This window comes from Pseudorasbora parva, chromosome 10 (genome assembly GCF_024679245.1).
Source record: "Pseudorasbora parva isolate DD20220531a chromosome 10, ASM2467924v1, whole genome shotgun sequence".
NCBI lineage: Eukaryota > Metazoa > Chordata > Actinopteri > Cypriniformes > Gobionidae > Pseudorasbora > Pseudorasbora parva.
Genome location: NC_090181.1, coordinates 12030329 through 12056511, shown reverse-complemented (window position 1 = coordinate 12056511; position 26183 = coordinate 12030329). Strand labels below are relative to the sequence as shown.

General features: G+C 38.5%; 1 protein-coding gene across 3 annotated transcripts in view; it reads right to left on the bottom strand.

Moving 5' to 3' along the window:
- luzp1 (leucine zipper protein 1) overlaps positions 1-26183 on the bottom strand; it is a 67080-nt gene that overhangs the window by 24999 nt on the left and 15898 nt on the right. Inside the window, exons 1-2 of one of the 3 annotated variants that reach the window (XM_067455169.1) lie at positions 6511-6711; positions 6177-6306 (exon numbers count right to left, since the gene is read on the bottom strand). The exons of 1 other annotated variant lie outside the window; for it this stretch is intronic. The gene's annotated coding sequence lies outside the window, so the exon portion shown is untranslated. Of the gene's footprint in view, positions 1-6176; positions 6307-6510; positions 6712-26183 lie in introns of those variants that run through there. One more of the 3 variants, XM_067455168.1, reaches the window with a different exon arrangement.

Genomic DNA, 26183 nt, shown 5'->3' with positions numbered 1-26183 from the left:
CACGTTACTGAAAAATGCGTAATTGCCATTTACAATCATCCAAAGGGCTACAAAATTCTGTTTAAGTCTTTATAGCACATTGCGGTGCCATATGACGGATGTAAAAGAAAGTTTGTCTGCTTGAAAAACATTATGACATCAGAGAGAGATTAATTGTTCCCCATCATTAGTTTTGGCAGTGCAGACAGGAAAGGAAACTGAATGAAACAATGTATGTTATATCATTAACTAGTGGTTCTAAACTGATGGGTCACAACCTAAAAATGGGCCTGTTCTGACTGGACTATGGACAGTGATGAAAAATGCTAATAAATAAACGCAACTAACTATACATTTGTGGATTAGAGGGAGGGAGGGAGGGAGGGATGGATGGACTGACGGACGGACGGACTGGCAGGCAGACAGGCAGACAGATGAACAGGCAGACAGACAGATAGATAGATGGATGGATGGATGGATGGATGGATGGATGGATGGATGGATGGATGGATGGATGGATGGATGGATGGATGGATGGATGGATGGATGGATGGTCAGACGGACGGACGGACAAACGGAAGGACGGACAGACAAACGGAAGGACGGACTGACAGACAGACAGATAATTAAAATAGTTATTTTTTAACTATTAATATAATGCATATAATGTTTGATTGTAAGGGCCTTTTTGTTCACTGTTGAAAAATAAACGACACGAAATGTCAAAAGTTCTAAAGCAAAATCTGTTGAGAATCATTGTTATAAATCACTAATCACATAGCTTCAACTGTAATATGAAGCTATTCTAAAGTTTCTCTCACACGCACTTAATAACAATTTCTGTGTTTCCAAACTATTTGAATGAGTGAAAAAAACAATGACAGTACGGTGATGATCACATCATTCAATGAAATAGAAATGTGTGGATTTCTTTGTGCTTAGCAAACAAGTGTAACGATGACGTAATGTTTAAAGGTGGGGTTGTGATAAAGCAGGGCGGTTAAAGACAGGAATTCTCCCACCTGATCTTATCATTAAAGTCACCCACAAAATCAAACATTTTAAGATACAGTACATTGATGTTTAAAAGATTTTTTTTTTAAACCATGACATTATTAGACATTATTTTATTTAGCAAATTAAACATTAAACTGATCAAAGGTGACAGTAAAAAGTAAAGTCATTTATAGTGCTACACCCCATTTCTATTTCATAGGCTGATCTTGTGAGCATTCTATTCATCAATAAATCCTGAAAATAAACCATGTTTTCCACAAAAATATTATATCACAGAATCATTTTCAATATATATAATAGAGTGGTCCAGGTATGATTTCACTGATTAATTGTTAATAGTTGTTAACAAGTGGCTAAATGGGACTACAGAGACTGTTGAGGAGATTAAACTTCATCACGCCGAAAAGGTAAGCTCAGTCCGCTTTTACAGCCACGCTATTCTCATAATTGTGTCTTATAAACTAGTCTAACTCAAACTTTCTGGATGTTTTGTGATAAAGACTGAAAGAAGCTTTAGCGATGGTGACGTCGAAATTGCGGGACCGCGGTGTAGTCAGTTTATAGCCAACCTTACCTTTAGCCTTTTGCTTATGGCGACTACATTTATCTTGATGGACAAATGTGTAAGTATCATGAACTTGCGTTGATCACAGAGCTTGTTTTTTTCGATAATCCAAAAGCCTATGGGAAAATCCGATTGGGGTTTTTCTCGAGGGAACCAGTGATGCGAACTGCTTGTTGGTCGACAAAGTGATGTCTATACCTGCACCACTCTACACTGTACAAAAAAATCAGGTCTCCAAATGAAAATGTTCAAGTGACTGATCACATCTAAATTTTTCAGTTGGCCAAATTGAATTTGTGTGAATTAAATTGCATCAATTCACACAAATTCAGTTTGGCCAACTGAAAGTTTTAGATGTGGTCAGTCACTAGAACATGTTCAATTGGAGACCTGAATTTCTTTTTACAGTGTATTGAGAACCGAATTTGCATATTCGAACGAATTCTGAAGGATCATGTGACTGAATACTGGAGTAATTTTGCTGAAAATCAGCTTTGCCATCACAGAAATAAAATAAAATAGATTAAAATATACAAGTTATTTTCAATTTAAATAATATTTCACAATACTACTGTTTTTAATCAAATAAATAGAGCATTGGTAAGCATAAAAAAATTACCCAAAAATCCCCAAACATCTGAACACTCGTCTATATTCAACGTGACCACTTTACAGTTCCTGGTCTCACTCTGGATGACACAGAAACCAAGCGTCTGCTCTTTTTAGGTGACCTGCTTTTGCTGCTTGGGGATTACAACACAGCAGGATATACTACAGCAGAACTACCTAAATAAAAGTACAACTATTACAATTAAAAAAAAAGATCTAGACCTCACCGGGGTTCTAAGCTTTTAATCCGTGAGATCCACTGAAATGTACAAACCTCAAAAGACTAAAATACCCTTTGACCATTTACACTGCCTCAAGTGTCAGGGCAAACCACCTGGACAAATACAGAACAAAATCTAGCAACAAAAGTGCCACAAAATATGGCATAATACTTTTATGCCACGCTTACAAGTGCATGGAAAGTACAAGATCATTTTGAATAAGGTACAAGAACATGTTACGCCAACAATGAAAAACAAAACAGTCCTGAGACAGTTTAGCATTCCTCAAAGATCAAAGGTTATTGCCCACGGAGAGATTTCTAGAGACTGCTGATGATGATGGCGGTGTGTTTACAGCTCTACAGTACTAATAACCCACTCCTCTTGACACTCTCTGATAGATTGCATTCCTAAAATGTGTGTTTCATTCTCTAACTCTGACATCCAGATAACTTAAAAGTTCATTGCTAGTGTAAAATCAGTTAACATATTCACAATGTGTGTGAGTTTGTGAGGAGGAAATGGTTTGTTAGTGTGTATATAGTCCCAAAGTCCATCTGAACCCTTTGTGAGTGACTTCCTTTAAACCCGGCGCCACTGTTCCTTCCCTATTCAGCTATAAAGTATTGAGCTTTGGTGTGTCTCGCTCTCTTTAACACACATTTTGATTTCAGACGCACAAAATCAGTAACTCGCCTTACTATCGTCAGCCATCACAACCTGCTGTGAAACAAACTCCATGCCCATAACTTTAATTAGGTTGAGACAATTAATACAGAAGAATTTAATTAAGAAGAGTGTGGATTTGGGTACAACTTCCATACTCCAGAATTTCAAAAACGTGACAAACCTTCACAAGCATGAAGTCTGTAATGTTTTTGAGAGAAGTCAATTTAATTTTTAGCTCCTTCCATTCTATGTAGACAACAGGTTAAGTAAGTGTAAGGATTATGGAAGTGCATTTAGAAAGGTGCCCCTTTCTTTTAGCCTGGATGCCAGCCGAACTTAGCCCCGCCCACAAATTTTGGTCTGGCCTTGATCCATAGAGGAGTAATTATCCCTGAACAGAAACTGTTCAGACCAATGAAATCATCAGGGCGGGCTTTAGACGATGACGGAGAGATGATCAACAGTAACGTAATCACGCACGTCATCAAAGGGGCTTGGATTATATTTGTTCAAATCCTAAACGGAGAGCTTGTTTGTATGCAGAAATGTTCTCTCAGAAATGATGATCATGTTGGGTAAGTACTCTGTGTATCATTAAATTATTTAATTTTTTTACAACACCGGCAAAGATCGTTTATTTCAGCACGCGTGCAGACAGGGTTGCCAAGTTTTTAAACACAAAACCCGCCAACTACTAGCCCTGAACAATAGCTTCTCGGGGGGTTCTCCGGGGGAAAAATGGCATTTGGGGGTAAAATGTGTGTTATTTTGGCAAGGTTGCCTGCTAAAATTCGCACTCATGGGTCTATATATCACATAATAGTCGCTTCAACCCGCGGACATGGAAAACCTGCGGAAAAAAAACACGGACTTGGCAACACAGTGCACTTGAGCTCTGTTGACGTCGCTCCGTTGCTCTGATTGTTTGTTGGTCTATCCAATTGAGGTCTTTCCTGGTTCGGTTGAAACACGCCCCATAATCACAGCCCAATGGAGCAGTTTTAGACTCATATTCTGACTAGAACTGAGTATGACCACGTCAGGCTACCTTTCTTTAGTTCTTATTCTAGATGACTAACGAGTTTATGATCATTGTTTTTTATGAGGTAAATTTGACATGTTTTCTTAAGCTGTTTTACACAAGCTATTTCCAAGGTCGAAATGCTTTTCGAGCGATCTGTCAGGTCACATTAAAGGGTGTCAATATTAAATTTCGGCTGCATTTACACTGCGGGTCTTGATGAACAATTCCGATTTGGTGACTATGTCCGATTTTTTTGACGACCCACTTGCATAATCTTTTAAAAGCGACCTATATCTGATATTTGCATTTGCGAAACAGCCCAAGACGTTCTGATCCAGAAAAGGAATTAAAACGGCACGATATGCAAAGGACGCAATGGAAGCAGACAAAATTATTATTCAAAGTTTTGCTTTCCACACTATCTTTAAAATTCAGCAAAACATTGCTCTCGTAATGACTCGCATTTACAGGGGATTGTTGCTCTGTTTTTGAAGTCCATAAACATGCATCCGCCAAAATGTTCTCCACACAGCTTCGGGAAGTTAATAAATGCCTTTAGAAGTAAATTGATGCATTTGTGTAAGAAAACTATACATATTCAACACTTTATAAAGTAACGTTTCGGCTGATCGCCCTTCCGTGTTCAGTTTATGGAAAAAGTGTTGAAAGTGCCTCTGCAGTTCAAAGGTTTACGCAACCAGTTCCGCTGGTCAGACGTGGCGTACGCATCTTGAACTCTGAGAAGGCACTTTCAAAACTTTTCCATAGAAGGCGATCCGCAAGAACTTTAATTGAAAAAGTTTTAAATATGGATATTTTTCTGACACAAATGCAACGATTTGCTTCGGAAGGCCTTTATTAACCTCCATTAACGGGCAGATTCATTTTTATGGACTTCAAAAACAGAGCAACAATCCCTGCAATTATAAAGTTTGAATTAGCCAGGACTTTTTTTATGTATATAACTCTGGTTGTATTAATCTGAAAGAAGAAGAATGTCATATACACCTACAGTGACTTGAGAGTGAGTAAATCATGGGCTAATTTTCATTTTTGGGGGAACTATCCCATTCATGACATTGTCGTTTTCTATCGCTCTCTCTCATACTGGCACAGTTGTCAGCATTGTTGTTCGATAGAGCTGATGGTTTTGAAAAAGCCTGATATTTTTGGTTTTGCTTTGAGTCCAAAGTTCAAAATAGTTCAAAATAACAAAATGAACCCCAATTTTTATATAGGTAGTCTGTATATCTATATTTAATATATAATTGATAAAGTTTATAAAATACATATAAATGATAAATGTAAATGACAAAAATATATGAGAAGCCCTAATTTAGATAGCATGTATGTGTATGTTTGGTAGTTTTGCTCTCCCTCATAGATGAATAAACAGTTTGTAAGATACTGGCCAAGGTAAACCGAGGTCTGCCAGAGGAACACACACATACACACAGTCAGACCACAGACACTCAGTGCTGCTTTGTTGTAGTTCTTTCTCCCTCTTGATACATAATATTTTCCTTTAGTTTCCATATCTCACTTTCACACACACATAGCAGGAATACAGATCATAAAGATACTGTAGACCTCTAAATAAGCATCAAGTAAAGATCAAGTACATTTCATAAAAATAAAAAAAAAACTTCTCTCATTAAAAGACCTTTTGACACTTGTCTGAGTGACTTCATCGTTTGACTCATTGGTATTTCTGCTCATCACTATACAACAATTTTTGACAAAAAATTCTATAACTGACCAATCAGAATAGAGTATTCCAGGGAGCGTTGCAAAAACAATTCAGCCAAAGAGTTTCATAACTATCTGTTGAACAATGTGTCCATCTGGATAGGAACTAGAAGCCTAACAGCAGATTATGGACGTGCAGATATGAGCAAACACAGCTTAGTGTGCCAACAACAAGTGAGCTGATTGGAACAAAAACCAACCTATCAAGAACTACTACTAATCACATTCTGAATCCAGTTTTGAAAACTACCTTTAAAAAAAAAATCACTAAGACACATTACCAGAAACTTTAAAGCAAAGTTATGCTCACGAAGCCTACATTAATAAACAACCATAAACTCACCACACGATATATCCAAAGCTTGTTTTGCCCTCTTTCTCTTATGCTGTTCAGGAGCCCATTTCCTGCGAGTGATTAGAAGGGGCGAACTCACGGTCCAGAGAATTTTCGCTCTTTGTTGTTGTTGTTTTGTCTGCGAGCAAAGGGAAGGAATGCCCGAATTAAACACGTGGAATTCAGGACGCCCAAAGAAGCAGTACGAGGTTCAAAAGATGGCACGAACGACTGAGTGTGTGCGTGAGAGAGTGCGAAGAAGAGAGAAAGAAAGAGTGCAAGAGAACCGAGGGGGGGAGGGATGAGTGAGTTAATGGGTGATTAAAGAGAAGAAAAGAAAAACCTTGTAACATCTTCGGAATCCATTTTTTTGTTGTCTACTGGCACATTAGACTGGCAGCTGAATGCTTTGTATTTATGTTCGTATTTTCTGACAGGCAGGAATGTTAAATAAAACGCCTGAGTCCGACCTGAAGAACATGTTCTCTAATGTGTTATTGCACACATACTCTGCGCAGCATGCAAAACACTCGCAACCACCTCCCAAGGAATTCACCTGAATGTGATTTCAAATGACAGGCCGCTTTCACAAATGGATGAGCAATTACAGAAGACTGATGAAGGTGAAGAAAAACAGGACAAAAGCTTGGGTCAAAGACAAGACACTCAGTTTTGGCGAATGGGGCATAAAGTCAAAAACGTAATGTCGGGGTAAATACAACTGTCCTGATATCATAATGAAGGGAGGAAAAAAAGCTTGATTAAAACAATACAGCTCTGGAAAATAAATTATTTTATTTTTATATTTTATCTATTTAATATTTAAAAATGTTATTTCTTAGAAAGAAAAAAAAACAGTAGAGATTAAAAAAAAATTATATATATATATATATATATATATATATATATATATATATATATATATATATATATATATATATATATATATATATATATATATATTTGAAGTAATTTGAAGTGACTAATGTCATTAAGTCAATAAATATCAGATAAATATCAGATGAGAGTATTTTTTAGGGTAAAGCAAGATTATAATATCTCATGTGGTGAGAACCCCAAATCCTACTGATTTATCAATTAATCATTAAAAGAAAATTATCATGAAACATAATTTTATAAATAAACTTTTAAACTATACCGATTAAGATGTGTACTTGTATTTAATGAGTGTCGGGAATAATGTTTTTCAAAAGCATGTGAAACCAACAAGTACATCTCCAAGAACTTGCCACATGTTTTATATATACCGTCAAACCTAAATTTATTCAGACAACTTCAACATTTTCTCACATTATCACAGTTTATTCGCTATAGTTTAGAAAATGGCAATACTATGAGAAATAACTCTGTGTTAAACTGTGTCAGAACAAATTCATCTTGATAAATGTCAGATAACTGATAGAAAGGTATGTAATGGATTACAATTAACCAATCAACTGTCAGCCGTTAAATTTAACTACACAATTAGATAATACTATTTGATATCAACCAATTACCAAGCAATGCTTCATTTTGTTCAGTCTGTGTTGTAAAATGTATATACATTTTACAGGTAGTCCACTGTATGAAGAATTTGTGGGTATAATACGTCAGTTTCCTTTATTTTGCTATCTTCACTTACATAAATGAACTATAGTGTCCAACATCCACAAGCAAAAAAATATATCTGGTGTCTGAATAATTTTTGGTTTGACTATTCAGGAATAGTTTTTGTACAAGTGTCAGGTTTATATAATCCACGTAAAGTGCCTGGCTGCAGACGGGGAGTGGAGAGAAAGAAAGATGCCAAGTGCAAATGGTAAATGTGAGATTTGCCTGCATCATGTCCTTATAAGGCCTGAAAAAGAGCCTTTTCCCTCTAAATCCATCTGGTTGGCATGACCTACAAACACGATACCAGAAGCCCAAAATGATAAAACGGCATCATTTACACTGCATTCTCCAGAGCAAGAACGAGAGAAAAAGAGGAATGAATATATCAAAGTGGGTGGGCGTTTAATATGCTTGACCTTTGGCACTGATTTCTGTCTTGACTTTGGGGTAGAAAACAGACGGAAAGCAAACAATCAGAAAAAAAAAAGAATCGCTTGAATGTGTGGTATGTTTGTGCAGTCCTCTCCAAACTACCCTCAATAATTGGGTGGACACATACATACATACATATTACTAAAGCTGCTATTCAGGAACAGGGATTTGGGAAGAACAGGGAAGTGGAATAGATTAACAATGAGTAAAAAATAAACAAAATAAAAAAGGTTTCACAATACCACAACTGGTAAAACTTCCCACAAACGACAGCCTGCAAACGAACGGAATTCCTAGGAAGACAATTGCCTCATCATCCTTTGAAGTGACTGGAAGAAACTGTCTGGGAATTCTGATATCCATCAGGAATTGGGCAGTCTCCCTCTGCTAAAGAATTCCTGATTCTGTTTGTCAATGTGTGTGTGTGCTTTGTAGGACAAAGACTTTGTTCTGCAAAAGGCACTGATGCTGCAGCAGGAGGCTGTGTCTATATCCTATTATGGGTGGGAATGAGTCAGGTCAGAGTCATGTTGACATAGTTCCAGGCTGCACGGCTGACAGACTGACAGCTTTGGGGCCGCGGGTAGAAACTGAAATAATAATCGTTAACTGACTGATTGCACAGTTTATGGTAGACTGATGACGGCTCTATTTGTCATATGACCAGTGTTTGACATGATGAGACAGTGAGCATGTCTGGTCAAAATACGACTAAAATTAAGAATCAAAAAATTACTATTTAATCAAAAGTCTGTATGACTTACTTCTTCTGTGGAGCACTAGAAGACTATAGGGCTGTCAAATTCTAAAATAGCAGAATATTAGCATTAATTAACATTATAAAGCATTGTAAATTAGTCCATTTGAAATGTGCTATAGTCCAAGGCTTATGAAGTTGTGAATACATTTTTGTATTGAAGTTTGTTTCTCATCTTTCTGTGAGGAAGAGAATAGAATTTAAGACACTATTTATTGAAAATCTTGCAATTTGCCCTAACTCTCCTTGGCAGGTTCATATGATTTCTTCAGAGAAGTGGCAATGCCCGAATTGTATGTAAATCCTTCTTTTGAGTCAGATATTTTCAACAAATTAGTTGATACAGTTTCCATTCAAAACGATTTTTACAAGATGTAAAAATTATATGATGTCCCCAGAGTGTGTATGTGAAGTTTTAGCTCAAAGTACCCTAGAGAGATGTTTTATAGTCTGTTAAAATTTGCACTTTTTTGGCGCAAAAACACTGTTTTTGTGTATGTCCCTTTAAATGCAAATGAGCCTGCAACTCCCTGCCTGTTCTTCAATAAGAGGGTGGAGCTTCAACAGCTCTGCAGCAGCAGCAACAACAACAGAACATGCCAGAAAATAATGGTATTCAGTTCGAACGGAAGCCAGAGAATATATGCTGCATAAATTTGGAAACAGGTACAGTTTAATTCTGGTTTTAACTTATGTTGCCATCTTGCTTTTAGCTACTATTAGAAGTGCACATTAAAGTCTTATCCATAAACCCTAACCCTTGCATTATCATCAGCATACACAGCAAACTACACAATAACACTCATTACAACTAACAGTAAAACAAATATATAGAGACCTTATGCCTTCAGATGAACTGTAATAAAGTGCATGCTCTGCCTTCATTAATGCTGTGTGTGACCAGTATCACTCTGGAGACTATAAACTAGATCACGAAAAGTTGATATTGATCCATCCTTGAGCTTTAAAGGGATAGGCCAACGTGTTTTCATATTAAACTATGTTTTTCCCTTAACTAAGACGAGTTGATACATACCTCTATTGATCGGTAACGATCTAATAGCATTTATCTTAGCCCACTAAGCCAAATTCATTCACTATGGTACCAAACTGAGATCAAGTTAGAAGTGACCAAACACCTCCACGGTTTCCCTATTTAAATACAGTTACACGAATAGTTGAACGACCAAGTAGGGTGACACAAAATAAAATGTGCCGCATTTCTAAGCGGGTTTAAAAGGAGAACTATAATGTATGGCGGAATAGCACTTTGAGAGTACTTTGACTCGGCGCAGTAAAAAGTCACGCCTGAAAAATCCTCTCCTCCTATTGACGGAAATGAGAGGTGGAGGGAGAGATGTGAGGAATTTTTTAGGTGGGACTTTTTACTGCGTCGAGTCGAAGTACTCTCAAAGTGCTATTCCGCCATACATTATAGTTCTCCTTTTAAACCCGCTTAGAAAAACGCCCTGTTTTATTTTCACCATACTTGATCATTCAACTATTTGTGTAACTGTATTTAAATAGGAAAAAACGTGGAGGTGTTTGGTTGCTTCTAACTTGATCTCTGTTTGGTACTTAATGAATGAACTGGGCTAAGTGGGCTAAGCTAAATGCTATCAGAATGTCACAGCGCGGCAGAACGATAAAGTGGACGCACTGAGACGAGAGAGGCATGTATCAACGTCATAATTAACTAAGACGAGTAAGAAGATAACAGTAACAAAAACGGTGGCGTATCCCTTGAACTTTTTTGTACAACCTGCCTTGAATTGTCCCTTACGCAAGTGGAACCTGATTATAGCATTAAACACAGGAAATGTACGATTTTCTTGATATGTCCAGCTCATTGACATCCATCCACAGCAGTTAACAGCTCACTGGAAGAGATTATCACTGACTAAAAAATTAAATTGTATGACAGAAGACTATAGCATGACTTTTTAAATTATGTTAGAGCTTGACAGTCCACATTCACATCCATTATTTGGAACGGAATGGTAATAAATAATCTAGAGGGGGAAAAAAATGTGTTCATAAAAATGTAAGTCATTCATGTTTGAAACAGAATAATCACATAGTTCTCATTTTTGGTCCACTTAAGCAATAGGAAATTGTTAAAATTCCATTTCAATAAATTTAGCCATGTTTCCTTTTTTGAACAACACATGATTGCCTCCTCTCTAATTAAGGCAATGTATTAAAATTTTAAAAGATATGTATCGCACAAGATAATTACACGTCTTTGTGCAATACAAACCGATATTCAGACAGATTAACGACGGCTTTCCACAGATCTGAATGACATAATGCGGTATGGAATTCAACCAACTGAACACAGGTATTAATTTTTCGGTCATAAATATCAAGATGAAACTAATGATAGGGAAGAGGACATAGAACACTTTTAATCAGCTATACAAGACTAACTTTGATTTAGCCACAGCAACGTCAGGCATGAAAGAAATTAATGAACTACTTTAAATGGATTGAAAAGATAGACATAAAAGGATGAAGAGGATATGATGAGTGTGTGTGGGGGAGAGGAGGAGACTGATAAAGAGTGAGTGCGTAACAGAGGAAGAGGAATGTTGAAAGTGAGATGCATCGTCATCCAGATGGTCAGACCATGAAGATGTGTTTATGAGTCAGACACAGCGAACCTCACTTAACACAGGCCAAAATCAACAACATCCCTCTTTTAGGAGCATCAGCGCGGTGCCAAAAGCCCCTCAGACCATTCGCAATACAAACGCCTCACAAGACTCTAAACCACCAATCTATCAGACTAAAAAGAGGTAGAGAGAGTGGAAGGTCTGCTAAGTCCATGCTGCTTTATACTTTAAGAGAGCACCAGAGAAAGAGAGAGACGAGACAGAGGACCTGCAACACGTTAGCCTGTACATTCCTCTCTGAGAACATGTATATTTTCACTGATCACAGAGAAAAACAATCCAGCATAGAAAGGCCATGAGATCGCCATGAGATCGCATGCTGAGAGAGCGAGAGCGAGAGAAGAAATGATGGGTCTTTCAAGCACACATAAGCATTAGACACCTAACAACAGAGCTTTTCTACTATACTATGAAGACGGTAATAACATACACTATTACACAAATACCCATGTCTAAGGGGCCAAAACAAAGCCAATTTCTCTAGCCCAAGACCATTTTTTTTCTTCCGTGTTGGTAAAAATGGAGTATGACAGTGACAAAAATGGCAAACACAAGCGCCGTTGCCTCCAGCTCTGCTTACAATTAATCCAGAAGTCAATACGCTTTTTTCAAAGTGAACATGTTGCTCTGTACATGCTAACAAATGCTAAAATACTTCACAAAAGCCCTGCTGACACCCAATCAGGCGAATCAAAACAAATCAGGGTGAAGATTGTGTGTCTAATGAGGTTTTTAATCAAAGAGCAACCGTTGACAGATGGAAAGTCGGACGTGAGAAACAGACGAGGAGTAATTGTCCCACTCTTGGACTGAGAGTTGATGACGGATGATGACATAACATGGACTGACAGCAGTGCTGGAATCCAACCACTGAGTAAAACGCCAGCTAACTCCGATTCAGCTCCGATTTCGCTCTCTTTTATTCCCCCATTGCTTTCGTTTTCCTCTTTACATTCATGTTCCCTCTTTCTTTCTTAATCTGTCTCTTTGTCATAAATGTGGCTACTAGAGCCTGTTTCTTGTTGAGAAGAGAAAGAGAGGAGATGAGAACGCCTGGAATTGAATTTCCCCATGTGTTCCGCTTACACGCTGCTTCCTGTTTCAGTGTGTCTGCACTGATACCCCCCACACCCAATCAATCCCACCAACCACAGCACAGGATTTATGAGTCAGCTTCAGGATGTTGATGCAGGTGCCTGCACCGCCCTCTTTCTCCCTCACATACATCCAAACACTCTTTAACCGCTTTCTACCTATTTGATTTTTATCTATCCATCTAGTTGTCTCCCATGCATCTTTGCTGTATTGAGACAATGAAGAGATACGCTACCATTCAAACATTTTTTTTAACGAAATTAATACTTGAACTCAGCAATTACACATTAAATTGACTAAAAGTGTCAGTAAAAACTTGTAACATGGTTACAAGTTTTGTATTTCAAACAAATGCTGTATTTTTTAAACATCCATTCATATAAAAATGAATGGTTTTCACAAAAGCATTAAAGGAGGGGTGGGGGGGGGTGAAATGCTGTTTCATGCATACTGAGCTTTTTACACTGTTAAAGACTTGGATTCCCATCCTAAACATAGACAAAGTTTGAAAAACTAATGTTGGACGTTTGATGGAGTATTTCTGTGTCAAAAATACTCCTTCCGGTTTCTCACAAGTTTCGGAGAGTTTTTTTCGAGTATGGGTCGGCTTGACGTCGATAGAGCGGAAGGTCCTTGTATGGGCCGTACGGGCTCTTCTCCCGGTAGGGTGCGCGCGCGTGTGACTAGAGCGAGAGAGGAAACGCACGCCCATAAACACTCTCTCAGGTGCAGATCCACTCGTCCGTGCAACACTTCTGTCCCACCGCGCTTCACTTTATTCCTATCTCATTCCTATTCCTATGCGACTTGTGGGATTACAAATTTATAAATTGTTATATCAAGGTTCCAATGTAATAGTATACTAACAGTTTGTTATGTACATAATGCTTTACAGTTTGGAGGTTTCAGGTTAACTACATGGGAAAGAGATGCTGATGTTAAGGCAAAAGTAAGAGTAGCAGCAGCTAAGTTTAGCACAAGAAATCAAGTTAAAAGAAGGCCTAAGAGAGAAGGCAAATGTAACTACTGCGAAAAATCAGGTCACTGGCAGAAAGAGTGTAGGAAAAAGTTGAGAGATAGTAAAATAAATACTATGCATAATTCTATTCCTTCTCAGCCCGCCTACAATCCTGAAGTAGTTCCGCCAGGGTACACTGAAACTTTAGGACAGCTTTCTCAGGCTCTTCTAAAAGCACAAAATGAACAGGCAAAAAACTAATTGTTGGGGCTGTGAGTAGCTACCTTTCCCCTGTAATCCATCACAATGACAAGAGAATATTTGTGAAAGGTAGCATAAAAGAGAAAGAGATTGACTTTTTGCTTGATACAGGTGCAGAAATTACAGTAATTCCTACAAAATTGGCTAAAGGTTTAAACATTCCGTACAAGAAAACTAAACTTTGTTTAACTGGTGTAATAGGTGAAGACTCGGTTTTGTATGAAACACCATCCATAGAGGTACAGTTCGGCCCAAAGACTCTGACTACAAAATTGCTATGTGCTCCATTAAATACAGGTGCAATTCTAGGCATGGATCTACTCAGACAAGTACATCTAACTTTAGACATGTCCTCAGAATCTACTAGCATAAAAATTTCCTCAGCACAAGTTTCTACCAATGGTTCAACCCCTCCTGAGTATGCTTTCTTACAGAATCACCCAATTTGGGCTAAAGATAAGGATGATTGTGGGTTTTTGACAGGCGTAGAACCAGTCAAATTGACAGGAACTCCACCTCCTGTAACCAAACAATATCCAATCAATAAGGAGGCTATACAGGGAATCAAACCTATTGTAGAAAAGTTGTTGCAGCAAGGAGTGCTAGCTAAAACCAACAGTCCCTGTAACTCACCTGTATGGCCCATAAAAAAATCCAATGGGACATGGAGACTCACCATAGACTACAGAGTAGCCAATAAACATATTGATAAAATCACCCCTCTTGTAGCAGATCCATCTACAATTTGTAATGGCTTACCATTAGATTGTAAAGTTTTTTCAGTAATTGATATGTCTAATGGATTCTTTTCTGTACCCTTGCACTCTGACAGCCAGGCATGGTTAGCTTTCACAGTTGACTATGAACAATTCAAGTGGACACGGTTGCCACAGGGATTTCAGAATTCCCCAACCATATACCATCAGGCTGTCAGACGTGATTTGTGTGACCCAGAATGTCCAGTCAAACAGTCCACCATGATTCAATATGTTGATGATATTTTGATTGCCTCTACCGATCACAAGGTACATCAAACTGACTTGAAAGCATTGTTGGACTATTTGCAGAGAAAAGGACACAAATGTAGCTTTCACAAAGCTCAAATTGCTAAAAACCAAGTCACATTTCTGGGTCAAACAATTGGTGCAGGAAATAGATCTATTACACAGGATCGAGCCGCTTCTGTCAAAGCTATACCTCCGCCTAATACTATTAAATCACTCCGATCTTTTTTAGGAACAGCAGGTTACTGTAGACCTTGGATTGAAGAATATGCCTCAATTGCACAACCTCTCTATGACTTGTTGAAAGGCCAAGTTAAAGATTCTGATACTGTTTGTATGGAAGAAATTCAGCTCAAAGCTTTCAATGATTTGAAGAGAGCACTATGTCAAGCACCAGCATTAGGAATTGCCCAATCTGACAGGCCCTTTGTGCTTTATGTCCATGAACACTTAGGCTTCATGACTGCATGTCTAATGCAAGATCATGGGGGCATTTTGCGCCCAATTCATTACTATTCTGGTAAACTGGACATAGTTGCTCAAGGGATGGGCCCTTGTCTTAGAGCAGTGCAGGCAGTTCATTTGGCCCTTCAGGCTTCATCAGGAATGGTGTTAGGACAGACTGTAAATGTAAGATGCCCTCATGCAGTGTCCGCACTATTGAATCAAGCAAAAGTCACCTCTGTCACCTCTTCTCGTTGGGGAAATTGGTTAACAACCCTCACAGCCCCGAACATTGTTTTACAGCGTGCACCTGTCACAAACCCATCCTCATGTATGATGTCTGCAATGACTGAAGTTTTGTTAGAGGATGAAGGAGAAATGACTCACGATTGTGTTACGCTTACATACGCAGCTACAAGTGAAATAGCAGAAACTCCCATTGAGAATGCAGATTTGGAGTTGTTTGTTGATGGTTCAGCTCAAGTGATTGTAGGTAACAGAAGAGCAGGTTATGCAGTCACTTCCACCACTGAAGTGGTAGCTTCAGGACGTCTTCCAGATCATTTTTCAGCTCAAGCTGCAGAACTAGTAGCCTTAACTAGGGCATGCACGCTAGCTTCAGGATCGGTTGCAAATATCTACACTGATTCCAGGTATGCTTTTGGGGTAATTCATGATTTTGGTGTCATTTGGCAAAGTAGACAGTTTCTAACTTCTGCTGGATCCCCCATTAAGCATGCTGGATTAGTAAAAGATCTAATGTTTGCCATGAAACTTCCAAAGAAATTAGCGGTAATCAAAGTGAAAGCACATCTCACAACTAATACTATGGAAGCTAAAGGTAATGCTCTTGCTGATGTAGCTGCTAAACAAGCTTGTTCCTATGCAACTGTACAAGTATGTTCAGGTAGTACAGCACAGAAAACGATTCTGCCTCCTGAATCAATAATTGACCTGTACAAAGATGTTCCTCTATATGAAGCATGGACATGGTTAGACAAAGGAGCCACAGTGGATTCATCTGGCTGCTGGACCAAGGGGGGAAAGTATGTTGCCCCAGAATCACTGCTTCCATATTTGGCTCAACAAATACACAATTTGGGTCACAGTGGTCCAGCAGCAATGAATCACAGGTTCTCAAATCAATGGTGGAATTCAAAATTCAGAAATGTAGCTAACGAAACAGTCAAAAGATGCGTTACATTTCAGAAAAATAATGATGTGCCAGCAGCAATTACAGCAGCAACACATACCCCAGCTCCACCAGGACCATTTCGTCACCTGCAAGTTGATTACATATCGTTGCCTCCTTGTAAGGGTAAAACTGACGTTTTGGTTGTGATAGACAAGTTCTCAAGATGGATAGAAGCTTATCCAACAGGGCGTGCTACAGCTGCACATACCGCTAAATGTCTTGTCACTGATTTCATTCCTAGATGGGGATTACCAGATTCCATTGACTCAGATCAAGGTACACACTTCACAGGACAGGTAGTCAAGGAAGTGTCTAAAATGTTGAAAGTTAAGTGGAATCTTCACTGCCCCTACAGGCCACAAGCATCAGGACAGGTTGAACGTGCCAACAGAACAATCAAAACCAGACTAAGCAAAATGCATCAGGAAGGAGTATCATGGGTTGAGGCGCTGCCAGCAGTTCTGTGTAGTATGAGAGCGTCACCTAACAGATCCGTAGGACTGAGCCCTCATGAGGTTATTACAGGACGGCCAATGCAGATGCCAGGCGTGATTGATCTTAGAAATGCTGATGTTCACATTGCCTCAGATGCCCTGATCACTTACTGTGAAAACCTCACAAAGGCAGTACAGAGTGCCAGAGAGAGAGTTGAGTCATGTTGGCAGACGCCACCAGAAGGTGGACACACGATCATCCCAGGTCAGTGGGTGATGATAAAGTCATTCAAAAACAAGCCCTTAGAGCCTAAGTGGCATGGACCACATCAAGTGATGTTGATTACAGCAGCTGCAGTGTTGTGTCAGGGAAGGAAAGCTTGGACGCATGTGTCACACTGTAAAGTTGTTCCTCCACCGACAGGGATAGGTTAGGACACACGGACCAGTGAGGAGCCCAGGAAAGAACCGAATGCAACAGGCATCGGGGGCCAATCCTGCGGTGAAGATTCCCTCATAGGCCTTCCCCTACCCACTAGTCCATCCTTACCTCACTGTTCTTTAGGTGTCGCAGGAATTAAGACATAGGGAAAGAAGGAACAACAGTAGCAGACTCAGATTGAACAGAGGAAACAACCCCAATGTTTGCAGTCTTTTAGAACAAATACTGCTTTGCTGTCTTTTGTTTTCTTTCTTACTCTGTGCAGATACCACTTGATGGCTGTCCCCAGACCTATACGCACCAACTTCCACACCTGCGTATGAAGCCACAACCTCTAGAGAACAACTAGACCCACTACTGAGCCAACTGTCATATAAAAAAAATACACAACGCAGAGAATCACCTAGGGGAACTTCAGTCATCTATCAACATGATCAAGATTGCCTTGCTACTAATCATCATGGACATCGCACAAAGTGTAGACTCCAGAAACAACATATTCTTAGAGCTTATGAATATGTCAAGAAATGCCATGTTTGCTGGAAAGAATGTCTGCCTGCCACACCCACCTTCAGGAGAAGCAAGAATCCCATGGGTGGCATATGATGGGAGGAACTTCTGGTCTACAACATCCTACCCAGTCAATTCAACGGCAGGTTCACCCTGGTTTCTACATAATTCAGCTCCAACCACAAACCAGAAGATGGCTGCATTCAAGGACTCACTTATGCACAAACATGGTGGTCAAGTACTCTTGAACAAAATCCAACAAGACATTCTTGATCTTTAAGCAAAATTACATCAGATGACTGAAGATAATTCTTCATGGTTCGGAAACCTGTAAGGTTAACAAATGACTCACAAGGACTGTTCCAACCACAAAAGAACATTACCTGTAAGAACTACACGGACCCTAGTGGCATGTTTGTTTCTGTGTCAGCATGTCATTCGTCACTACAGACAATCAACACAGAGCAAGTGATATGTGCCTGTAACTTTTTCAAGTTACATGAATTGAAGATGGGGCTTATGCTAACAAACATAAGCTATAGAATGGACTTATAAAGGTTTAAATTTGTATTATGTGAGAGTTATTAGAACTCTCAAAGGGGGGACTGTGGGATTACAAATTTATAAATTGTTATATCAAGGTTCCAATGTAATAGTATACTAACAGTTTGTTATGTACATAATGCTTTACAGTTTGGAGGTTTCAGGTTGACTACATTCTAAGGAGATCAAGCTAATCAGTCTTTTGTCTTTATGCACTTCCTGATCTATAAGCAACATGGTCAGTGATCACATTTGCATCTATTCGTCTGATTGGTACTGTTATGCTGATAGGATTTGGATTGGTGGTTTGATTGGCACTGTTATGCTGATAGGATTAGGACTGGTGACCTGGAAATGTATGGGGTGTGTCCCTTTTACCTAAACAACATGTGCATTCCTTTGTTTAGATTGTCTCCTCCTCTACTGTGTAAATCCCTCCCCCTGAAATGTGGATAAATTACAATGTATACTGTTTAGAATTAGACTTGGACGACTGCAGACACAGACGGCACGTGTGTTTCTCAATAAAGAGGAACGCCTGCCCGAAAGATATACCCAAGCTCTCCTGGTCTTCACTTCTGAGTTTCCAACAGACTTCAACGCTTCAGGACAGCATTCCGGGAAGGCAGCGCTGCATTTGAACCGATTTGAACGCAGAAATGACGGGAAGCGGCACAACATCACGCTTTAATCAGGTCGCAAAGTGGATCTCCACGGTCACTGCTGTCACAGTACTTCACAAAATCAACAGTTACCAAAGAAGTGTGTTTTTGATGGAGCGGTGACGATAATGGTTCGGTCCTGCTTTGGAAGCAGACGGTGAGTAAAACTGCTTCAAATGTCAATGTTGTTAGCTATCGTTGCGTGAGTAAACATCAGTAAACGACACGATCGTGTATAACGTTAGTTCATTTATCAATGGAGCATGCGATCTATGGTGTGTGTTTAAATACATTTGTTTAGCTGACCAATATAGGTGTCAGTAAAACCACCCAAACATAAACCTAGCGTTCTCACAAAGCGTGCTTCGTCATTCAAATGCGCTAACGGTCTCCATTGTTGTTCTATGTATAACGTTACACTAGTCTGACGTGCAAAACCGTTTTGTTTGTTAAGGAAAATTGTTTAGTCGCATTCAATAGTCCATAAACCGAATCATTTCCTCATAAACTGCGAGTAAACACACACAAGTGTTGACAGGCCACTAAATACAGTACATACCACAGAGACGGACGTCCTGCTGTTGTTGCTTCTCCTGTTCAATTTATTTTAGCCTCCGGATCATATATGTATTAGTTGAATCTGATCGATAGCCGTTTTCTTCTCAACGCTTGAGGATGTCACCGCTTTGTGCGGGATCGTCATTCTTTAGCTCCGCCCACACGATACCTCTCCAGCCGCTCGTTTTTTTCCGGAAAGACTCGGAACAGCCTATATTTCTTTTATAAATATAAAAAAACTAAAGACTTTTCGGAGATATGAAGGATGCAATACTACTCTATAGGTACTCAAGATTGACATGAGATTGACTGAAACTGAGTGTTCACCCCCCCTTTAAGTAGCACAACTGTATTCAATAATAATAAAACTCTTTGTGGGGCACCCAATTAGAATATAAAGCCTTAAACATGTTTAAGTTACATTTATCATCACCCAACGACTATGAAGTCATGTACCGATTTGGACTAAAAACGTTAATTTTTTCCCCCATTTAAATAGACTTCAGAAGTGTCTGTTTATAATAAACCCACATAAGTGAGCAGAGAAATCTAAACAATTATCTCCGATTTGGATCTATTTATTATTTATATCCTCCATATTGAAATGAAAGCATGTAAAAGATTGGTGGACAAATGGTAGCTCAAGTAGTCCAAAAAAAAAAAAAAAAAAACTGTGACTATGGCAGGGACTATTCTGTTTTTGAAGTCCATAAAAGTGCATCTGTCCGTCAAATAACGTGCTCCACACAGCTCTAGGGGGTTAATAATGGTTTGTTTAAGAAAAATATCCATATTTTAAACTTTACTTTTATAATGTTTTGGCCGATCGTCTTCCGTAATCAATTTATGGGAAAAGTGTTGAATGTACCTCTGCAGTTCAAAATAATTATGTTACCAGTTGTGGTGGTCAGACGTAGCGTAAGCATCTTGAATTTGGAGAAGGCACTTTCAACAGAAGGCGATCGCCCGAAACTTTACTATATAAAGTTTGAAATATTACAAAAATGCATCAATTCGCTGCAAAAATGCATCGATTCAGAAGCACCCCGTGTGAAGCACGTTATTTGACAGACAGATGCCTTTTATGGACTTCAAAAACAGCTACTGCTTTTATAAAGCTTGGATTAGCCATGACTTTTAAAACATAACTCAGATTTTATTCATCTGAAGAAGAATGTCATATTCACCTAGGGTGACTTGAGGGTGAGTAAATTATAGGCTAATTTTCATTTTTGACTGAACTATCCCCTTCAGCATTAATTTCAACATACCGTAAAAACAAATCTTTACAGCAATAGATAAAGGCTTAAAGCAGATTGTAACTTTTTCTTGACGGAAACTTTGCATAAGAGCTAAAAAAATATTTAATCTCAAGACAATATTTCATGTCTAATTTACTTGAGACAAGTAGCCGTGTAATAAGCGGGCCTCCGTTTCGAGTCTACCCTACCTTATTAAAGGTAGGGTAGGTAGGAATGATCTAAACACTTTGTCCAAATTTGTTTAAACTTTCTTTATATGTCAATACATAATTAAAATGTAAGTACTCTGAAAAGGAGAGTATAAAAATCAAGTGACTCTAGACATTTTAATCTGCAATAAACACCGCTCATTATTTTCGTTCGGGACGAAACAAATGATTGGCTTGGGAGACTGTCAATTTCTCTCGCTACCATGGCGACCATTGCTTTCGCTACAGGATCTGCCCACACATGCGCGCACCCCTAGGAAGAGCAAACGCATTCAAAATGCACGGTGCCGAGTTTTGCAGTCAGCGAAGGCAAACAATGCAAAAAAGGCCTACATGTAAAGGCAATGCACAAAAAGTCTTTGGATAAACAAAAAAATCAAACGTGACTAAATATGGCCGTGGCTTTCCAACGATGTCGAGAACTGAGGGACCTGAAAAATGACTCATTGCTGGCTATATTTCTGCTGGACAGGTAAACTTTCATTTTGATTATACATTTTTTCGGTTTATGTTTTTTCGGTTTAAGCATGTATCACTAGCACATGAAGCCGCCTAATATAGCATGACATTACTTAGCATAAAGTTACAATATTATACACTTAGCCATTAGTATGATAAATACTCAATATGTTTAGCTCAAGTTCATCGCTTTCGTGTTGAATTTCGCAAAATTTAATTTTAGATAATAAAATGCATGTGTAAAAGCTAGTACACTGCATTCAGGAACTTTTATTTTTAGACCTAAGTTAGCTTTAGCTACTGCTAATCAACAATGCTTTCATCATGGAAACTCTTACAAAACACAGTATATGCTATGAATCTTACACGAAATTCATCTTCATCACAGTATAACTGATGTTATTGAAAACAAAAATGTATCAATGCTACCCGTTTTTAGCTTTGCCTTATAAATATAACTAGCTCGTTACCGAATTAAACAAAAATATATTTTAAACTTTACCAGTATCGGTATTCTAGCTTGATAGTGAGTACTAAAATACATCTTATTTGTTTATATTCGTACTGATAAAGTTAGATGTTTTATTACATGTGATTCTGACATGATGTTACTACCTGCACACCGCTCCTCTCAGGTAAATAATGCGTCTTCCAGCAGAGCGGTCGGTGAGGCGCGTTCGTGTGTTTTGGGGGCGTGGCTTTGGAAAGAGCCCAGAAGGGAGAAGGTGGAGTGAATGGAAATAATGAGCCGTCTTTAAAACAGTCGTGAGAGGTCTACAGACACTCAAATTTTATACTTTCATTTTTAGAATACTTACATTTTAATTATGTATTGATATATAAAACGTTTAAACAAATTTGGGGAAAAAAAGTTTTTTAACCAATTCTTACCTACCCTACCTTTAATTTTTACACTGCATATTTTATATTGTATCATATACATTCTAATAAAATTATTCAGGCATATTATTCCTTAAGTATTCCTTTCTTAGGACAATATTAACAATATCTTGTATGGTAAATAATATGTATAGTTAATAAGGGGATACATTTAATATCATTTTTAAAAAGTGTGTCTAAACACTGTCAGTAAAGATCAAAGTTTTTTTCTTCAGGCCTTTAGTCCTACTCCAACTGACTGACATCTCTAAACCCAATAAGGCTTCCTTGTCACCAATCATCAAGAAGTGGGATGTGTGAATATGTGTGGCAGCCATTCCAATGTAAATGCAGTTCACCAGGCATCACCAAGTGTTCTAAGAGCTTGGTCTTATCCTGTATGTTTGGTCAGGGAGACAATGACATCAGTGATTGTTTTTGGGGGGCTTTTATCATTTTTTTCAGTAGCAGCAGCAGAGGCACTCCTCTTTCAGAGAGATAAGAACAGTCATGTTGAAACGACACATGGAGATGGCCAGACACTTACAAACCACAGCTGTGGGTCAGTGGGTTGTATTCAACAAGTTTTCAACGTGTAAGAAAAATGTTATTACATTTTATCTGATGTAACACCACTTACAATTTTTTGCAACATTATATTAAAAGTTCTTGAAAATGAGGGAAAAAAATTATGCAACCAACGTGAATGCAAAGGGAACATTTCTAAAAACTCCTGCACATGTTGATTCATACCCCCCCCCCCCTTAATTTATCTTAAATGTCATTTAAGTACAAAACAGACCCTCACAAGCAAACCAGCAATAATTTAACTCTGCTACATGCAAAGTCAACCTCAAACAAACAAAGACTCATTTATTCAGTTCGCATTCTATAATTCATCACAATTATAGATAATAATCATGGAAAACCACCAATACTTTCCAATCTCAACAACATTTTTTTTCTCCCATCCATGCTTTAATAATGCATTTAAATGGACTGTAACAGTCACCCATAGTCAAAATATTTCTTCATGGACTGAGCAGAATTTCTAGAATTGGATTCTATGGGATCATATAAGGGAAAGACACAAGAAAGAGATCAGTATCCACATGATGAGCTGTTAAAACCCAAAGTTTCTGCTGAGACAAGAGAGATTTGTTTAATGGGCAAAACGCATGCTGTTTTTCTCTTGTAAATACGCTTAAGTTGCTTTCAAGTCCTCTGTACAGAAAATAATTTTAAGAGTTACATGTACTTTGTTCACAAGCCTCATCCATAGCATGTCCCAGTGGGCAAAAAGTGGACCTTGAAGTAAGCTGGAATGGCTTCTAAAAAATGCTAACTATGCCCCTTTTTCACTCTCCCTCCCCAAAGATGAAGTCCAGCCCAACTGAACGGTCCAACCCCGAGCATTCCTGTTCTTCAGCCTCTTTAACAAAACACAGTGCGAGAGAGACGTCAAACGCATTAATAACACAACTTTCCACTCAGCTGACCCAAACATCCCTTTTAAGGCCAAGCGGTTCAGATTTCTTTTTTCATTAAGTTCCAAAAATACCTCAAGAACAGAGAGAATGAGAGAAGGGAAGAGAAATCATTGCACTGCCTGGTTTGAGCTGACATCTCCTGGCTTTGATGACTAGAAAAGAGAGAGAACGGCCCTCACAGACTTGGACACACCTGATAAAACCCCCCCGAGGCCTCAGACATAAATATATGAGCCGGTCCAGAGAATTCAGACTCACAAAAGTAATATGACAAAATCCTTGCTCTTAAACCTTTTAAAATGTTATGAATTCCCACGTTTTAGGTTCCATCTTGTCCACTTTATGTCTGATAGTCTTCTTTAGGCATTTTTGTTTTTCAACAGCAAACATCCAAGAGACATAGTGGAACTTAATATTCAATTAATCATATAAATAAACCATTCCAGATGGAAAAAAAAGCATCTATTTTGACTGTAAAAGAAGAAAGACTTGCTCCATCCAGTCACACATCATCCCTAATGTTAATATTTTGTCCATTCCCCAAATAAAAATGTTCTTCAAAATACGGAAAACAATATTCTGAACATCTGCACACAACGTGTGCCATTCCTAGAGGTCATTTCTATTTTGTTATGCCTTAAAAGAGCTTGTTTTGGACATTCTTGGAAGATGTCCTGAATATGTTATTTCTCTAATAAATAGTCTTCAAAATAGGGAAGACCACATTCTGAACATCTGCCTGCACATGGTGTGTGCCATTCCTAGAGGTCATATTTTGTTTTGCCTTAATAGAGCTTTCGTAGAACATTCTTGGAAGACGTTTGACTTTGCCTACTGCAAACACAAAAATCTAAGATCTTATACTGCTTTTTGTGGGGGGTTTATTTTCATTCACAGTCTTTTTGAAAGAAGAAAGTCCAAAGAACTCTGTGGGTCATCCTAATTAAATAACAGTCTATTTTTTTTTTTTTTACCTCTCTTTGCAGATATAAAGGTAAAAGCAGAGTAAGTTTTACCAGGCATGACGATTGAACAGGAAGGTACATGCAAGGGCAGAGTTTTCAGGCTTTAGGCTTAAACTGCCCTTTTAAAATGGCAAAAATCCACAACCATATGTAAACCATTACAGAACTCAGGAAAATGTTTACAATCGAGTGTCACAGTAGGAACATGTTTTCTATCAGAGATAAGGGATAATAGGCCTTGAACCAGAGCAAACCAAATGTGCGTCAGCCTCAGTTTGACTTTCTCAACATATTTGCACAGTTCACAGGTCATAGCTATCCTGCCTCTAATAAAAGATAGCACAGTTACGTTGTCCCCGGATAAACCACACTAGAGACGTCTTCCATTTAATGGAGTAAATGGAGTAATGGAGTAAAGGCAAAGGATGTGTTAAGTTATTCCTCAAAAATAACAGTTCTGCATTCATTGTTTTACAGTCTGATACTGATTTAAGACCAGGAAATGGATGGCATTTAGGACAGGGCCCAAATACACTTAAACATTTGAGTGTTACTGTCCTTAAACACAATGTTTATGGCAGAGGTTCAAAATTGTATGTACATGTTTCTTGCTACATTACACTGAGATTACAGTAAATAATTATTATGAAGGCAATGGCTAACTCTCCAAAAAAATCTTTCATCTGTCAGATCTTTGAAAGATGGGTCCATTCACTGTTTATTCAGTGTCACTAACTCTATACTTTATAGTGCTGTGTGTAGACAGCAACGTGGCAAAAACTAGAGTTCATGCATCAGTGACAAACTGCAGAGGGAGGAAGGGCACGGACTCTTTCCCTGCCTATGCCTGAACCTGCTGGACTGAGAGTCTCTGCTTGTGTTTCCATGTGGTGGGTATAAATAGGCGGTGCAGCACAGAATTATAAAACCAACAGCCTCATGCTAAATGATGAGGGAATCTGGGGTCATTGGATATGACTTGGTAAGACACAACACGGTTTATCCTGGGTCAAAAAGGTCTTTGGTAGTGGTGGACACGGTCATCTACACACACAGTACAAAGTACCCTACCCATGTAATCTGCGAGCACAGTACTGACAATAAATCCTAAATAAATGTGGAAACAGTTTGTAATATTAACTTATCCAATTTATTCATGAAATAAAAA